Here is a 6,361-nt window from a genome sequence, read left to right as displayed (position 1 = left end):
TAGATCACCCAAAGTGTTGGTGAAGCTTTTGTTGCTCAGTCTATAGTTTTATATGTTATGAATTTGATTTTCTTTTCGTTGTTTTGCAATCTAAGGGTGTGTCAGTTTATCTAACCGTTTTGAATAATATCCTCTTTGTGTCGTCTGTCTTTTATTCTTACAAAATAAATGGAGAAATTATTATACAATCTTGTCTACATTATTTACAAATAAATACATATTTTTTTGTTACGGCTTTTTTATTTTGTAATTTATTCAATGTTTACATCCTATGACATATTAATTTTGTGAGTCGAAGGTACTCCTACTCCGATTCTTCAATTTCACATTGTTCATTTATGTATTTTTTTCAGTGAACAAGGAAAGACGATGATTTTCATTTCTTTGAATGAAAAAAAGTATTTATAATCTCCTCTTAATTCTAATTTTCTTTGTACAACCCTTATAAACAAAATCACTCTTTATTATATTTTCGTTTTAACATAGTATCAACTTTTTTTCAAATTACAAACCATCGTTCTAGTTTAGATAGCACTCCTCCGCCATTGCCATTGCCATAAGTCAAAATTGATCAAACATATGTAGATATGTCTATTATGTTTACATCCTACGATATACTTAACACATGTGATTAACCCCAATGACCGCTCATTGATATAGACTCTGATGATAAAACTTTCCTCGCTAGTTTATTCATTGTACTACATTAAAGCTAAAAGAGAATATACATGTAGAGGGTGGTCAAATTACAGTTAGCGTATACTATTAACTAAGGAAGTAGGATTATACATGTACTATCGATGTGGCAGAGTTCCAAAATATTGAGAAATGATGAGGAAGCACTTGCCGATAACTTCTAATTTTCAAATAACATGTGTTCAGTATGAAACTCCCACTTCCGCTGTCAATATTGGATTTCATTTTCTGCAACATCTTCAATTTGAAATCTATAGTTATACTTGAATGAAACGACTTGAATCATGTTCACGGAATATGGGGGAATATGTTATTAATTCAGAAGAAAACAAATATAACACTTAAAATCCCTTTTCTTACCTTAAGAACAGTGCGTTATTTTGCACACACAATACAAATATTAATTTAAATCATCCGGCGTCCCTATTCGGAAATATATTTACTTGTTCAGTGTATATTTACTTGTTTTTGTGTGTTGTCTTTTTGATCAAGTTAATCCATTTCGATTGATATTTTATTGTTTGTCTTTTTATGTTGTAATGTTATACCACTGTTTCAGGTAGGGTGAATGTTGGCGCCTGTTAAAACGTTTAAACCCGCTGCATTTTTATGCACCTGTCCTAAGTCAGGAGCCTGTTGTTCAGTGGTTGTCGTTTGTTGGTGTGGTTTATAAGGGTTCTCGTTTATCGTTTTTTTATATTGATTAGACCGTTGGTTTTCCTGTTTGAATTGTTTTACACTAGTCTTTTTGGGGCCCTTTATAGCTTGCATGTTTAGTGTGAGCCAAGGCCGGTGTTGAAGGCCGTACTTTGACCTATAATTGTTTACTTCTTACACATTGTGACTTGGATGGATAGTAGTCACATTTGCACTCATACCACATCTTCTTATTTATAGTATAGCAAATCAATCAATTGATAATATTGACACTATAGATAACAAGCCAAAAAGTCAATAAATTGACTTAACTTGTTGTTCTGTTTACAATTCTTTAAAAGAGAGGCGAAAGATACCAAAGGGACATTCAAACTCATTAGTCGAAAATAAACTGATAACACCATGGCAAAAAAAAAAGAGGGAATAGACCAAAAAACAAACAACAAAACACAAATCACAACATAGAAAACTAAAGACTGAGCAACCCGAACCCCATCAAAAACCGGATTTGAAATATGATTTATATTTACCCCAAATGTGACCTACCGAACTAGACTTATTACCGGGTTTGTACTAACATGAGCAACACAACGGGTGCCACATGTGGAGCAGGATCTACTTACCCTTCCGGAGCACCTGATATCACCCCCAGTTTTTTGGAGGGATTCTTTAGTTTTCTATGTTGTGTTTGGAGTACTTTTGTTTGTTTGTTGGTCTTTTTTTTCTTTTTTAGCCATGGCGTTGTCAGTTTATTTTTGACTTAAGAGTTTGAATGTCCCCTTGGTATCTTTTGCTTTTCTTTTATTTATCCAAAGAATGGATTCTGGTCAAATGTTTATATATGTATTGCAATAAAAAGTACCGTACGATGTATATTAAATGAAAAGCTGTTACGATCATGCATACACCTTTTATTCTAAATTATGGAATGTAGAATTTAGAGATAACTGTATTGTATTTGAAGCTTTGCGGACGTCCATCGGTAGTTTTACTGTCGCAAATTTAGTTTACCTGGAGACGCGTAGCGGAGAAATGATGTTATCTTCTTTGGCGCCTAAACTAGGTGACGTCATAAGTATGATTCCGGAAGCAATAAAAAGTACCGTACGATGTATATTAAATGAAAAGCTGTTACGATCATGCATACACCTTTTATTCTAAATTATGGAATGTAGAATTTAGAGATAACTGTATTGTATTTGAAGCTTTGCGGACGTCCATCGGTAGTTTTACTGTCGCAAATTTAGTTTACCTGGAGACGCGTAGCGGAGAAATGATGTTATCTTCTTTGGCGCCTAAACTAGGTGACGTCATAAGTATGATTCCGGAATCAAACGTAAAATACCGGGCGTTTTCTGGCTTCTTGTCCGCTTCAGAATGTAATAAAATTTGATAAAAAGAAGATTTCTAGATTAAAAATGTGATTTTTTTTTTTGCTTATTATTGGAGAAATTACATGTCAATACATTCCGGAATTCAAAATGTCGGCTTCCTTAGTTACAGACATGGAGATAGAGAATTTTACGCTTATTGTCATCCAATCAGAACCATTGATACAAAATAATTGCATTAGAATACATATTTACTATAGGCTTCTAATTGGCATACTAAATTAAGTATGGGATGTAGAATACATATTTACTATAGGCATATAATTGACATACTAAATTAAGTATGGGATGTAGAATACATATTAACTATAGGCATCTAATTGGCATACTAAATTATCACCTTCAAAACAGAAATATTATTTTAATTATAGTCTATTGGTACCGGCTTTGATATTGAAAACAACAGCTCTAGTTCCCGTATACGTATAATAATTCGAAAAATTGATATGATCCTCATGGCCATGTTACTACAGAACATATTAACATTACCTAATACCGAGATATTATGATTGTTTTTGAAAGATTCAGCGTTATAATCCATTTTCAATCAGTTATCTTGAAAGAATGTCATTACGTTATCAGGTAATCTAATACGCTTACTTCATATCATGGTGTAAAAGAGAGAAGGCAATGTTGTCGTAGTTTGACGTACGTACTATTTATAAATACTCACAATTAAAAACAAACTATTCTTATATGTCCATACCTACAGTTATACTGTAAATATGATCATTGAACAATGTGTATAATGAAAGGATCTGTTGAACACCACAATGTTTCTACTATGTATAAGGTTCTTCAATAACAAAACTGTCATGATTTGTTTCTTCTTATATATGATTTATAAATATCAAGGAACTAAAGGAGGCATCAAACCAAATAGAATATTTATGAAAACTTTTGCTCACACGTTTCTGCACCACTGAAGTATTAACATTGCTTTCATTAAGTGGGCTTTGAATACATTATATTCAGTGACAATATTATGACCAGGACAAATCTTTTTTCGTTTATTTATAATCAAACAAACTATTATTTTTTTCTAGCCGAAGCTAACCATTATAATTTGTCCTAAATAGCCATTGATGAAAGTATAATTCAAAACAATTAATGGCTTACAAGGTATGACTACTGTAACAGTTGCAAAATCTATATGGAATACAATTTGAAACAGAATTTTGTTTTACTAACTCTCGGTTTCTGCCAAGTCATATACAATCTACCATAAACATGATGTTTCACTGGCTCAAACTTTCTTTTGGTTCAAATATGTTATCATCCAATTACAAGTTTTTATCTTTTACATTGATTACGTGATGAAACAACCAGACAGCAAACACATGTTACTAATGCTCAAATAAATTACAATTAATTCACATAAAAAAGGTGAATATCCAAAATCATCGACCGTAAAAGGGTATTCCCCGAAAGAGCAGCCCGATGTGAAATACATTCTTAATTTTGATTGTATAATAATAGACAAGCCTTTTATCATAAAACATACTTGTTAAAGAGGCATATGACTTACTGTAAAATATTAAAAGGATTTTGTTGTATTTTTGAAGGCTATCATGGGCAGTAGAAGAATTTCCAGTCGTTGTTTCTTCGTCACATGATGGACTTCTAACCTGGCTGTCACTATTTTTTTTTTAATACGTTACTTACGTCATTTTGATAGGAGACAATGTATTAATCGAGAGGCTCGAAAGGGTTTTTACTGATGAGTAAAAGGAAATAAACAATATTGTTTATATTACGCGAAAATAAATTAGCGAATATGACTGTTTATCATATATGTTTTGTATTATGCAACATAATTATGCATTTGCTCGAATAATCTTTTACTGGCCATTTTTGTCTATTAGGTATTTGTGTCGTTGGGTTGTTGCCTCATTGATATAAGTCTCGTAATAACTTTTATTCATATCCAAAGTTAACACGAAACAGTGTAATGGCAAGTCCTGCAATACGATCACGATTAAGGTTCAACCTAGTGTGAAAAACCTTCTTTTATCAAAGTCCTGCAAATGTAGCCATACTTAGATAATGAATCCTTCAAATCAAAATAGTAATCGTTAATAATTGGACCAATCGATGATATCCATATCCATGTACAAAGGTTTGTAATACAAATATAACGGTTATCGAAGAAATTTAAACCTTACTTCAACACATGAATAAAAATCCAACTGAAAAATGCTCGTTCGATAAAATTCAAAAGATTATCCCTAGCAAGGCGAGGAATTTGATCAATGATAAAGGATAGATCGAGCTATTTGTCATAGGTTTGAGAAAGAAGCTAAAAATAATTCTAACTTAAATAAAACTAGATGTGTCGGAACGACACGAATGGCCCCGTCTCAAAAAGTTGAAAAATTTGCACTTTCAACAACACATGTGGACACAAACATGCATGGATAGTATCCAGCTCTCAAGACCAATACTATTTTGATGAAAAATTTCCTTGATTAATGGGTAGTGAAATTTCCAACTATCTATCAAAGTCCAAAGTCCGTAATTTTGGCAAAAATAAGTAAAACGGAACGAAACTTAAACTTGATCTGTAACTCGTCATGGTTAACTCACATACCAAAAAATCAGCCCAATATCTGAAGGCGTTTAGAAAAAAAGTCCGTATAACTGATTTTCAACAATTTATCAAAGTCCAAAGCCCGAAATTTCGGCAGAAATTAGCAGAGCGGAACGAAACTTAAACTTGATCTCTAACTCATCATGGTAAACTCACATACCAAAAATCAGCCCTATATATGAAGGCGTTTAGAAAAATAGTCCGTATAACTGTGATTTTCAACAATTTATCAAAGTCCAAAGCCCGTAATTTCGGCAAAAATTAGCAGAGCGGAACGAAACTTAAACTTGATCTGTAACTCATCATGATTAACTCGCATACCAGAAATCAGCCCTATATCTGAAGGCATTAAGAAGAAAATTGCATATAATGGTTTGTTGCGGAGTGACGGAATGACAGAATGACGGAATGACGGAATGACAGAATGACAAAATGACGAAATGACGGAATGACGGAAAGGGTAAAACTATATGGCCCCGACAACTTTGTTGCGGAGCCATAAAAAAGATATACATAACTTCAAACCTTCGTTTTGTTGAGAGTACGTTTAGATGTTGAGATTTTTTTTCTTATGAAATGTATGTGCTCTTTAACAAAATATATTATAGACATGTACGGTTGTTGTATAGTGCCTAACTGATTATAATTATCAAGCAGAAAGTGTAAAAGAAAGCAGATAACAAGGGATAATCAAAGGTATTACGTCGAATATTAACAAACATAAATTACTAAAGGAACAATCACAGTTCACAAAATTAAACACAGAAACATGAATCTCATAACATAAGATCAACTCGTATGATCCGGACAAGATAAATTACATGATCAAGTAGTGGCACCCGTATTATTAATTATGCTAACTGAAAAGCTATTGGGTACACGTGAAGAGGAAAAGCTGATGTTTAATCAAGCCTATGGTCATCCGAAACGCACATATTTCATATTTTGCAGGCGTCCATAAATATAACGAAGAGGTGATTTGAACCTTATCATGTATTGTTCCTCTCGTAATAAAACATTGTAGATT

The sequence above is a fragment of the Mytilus californianus genome, unplaced genomic scaffold (assembly GCF_021869535.1).
Source record: "Mytilus californianus isolate M0D057914Y unplaced genomic scaffold, xbMytCali1.0.p SCAF_11, whole genome shotgun sequence".
NCBI classification, from domain to species: Eukaryota; Metazoa; Mollusca; class Bivalvia; order Mytilida; family Mytilidae; genus Mytilus; species Mytilus californianus.
This window is presented reverse-complemented; position numbering follows the sequence as displayed.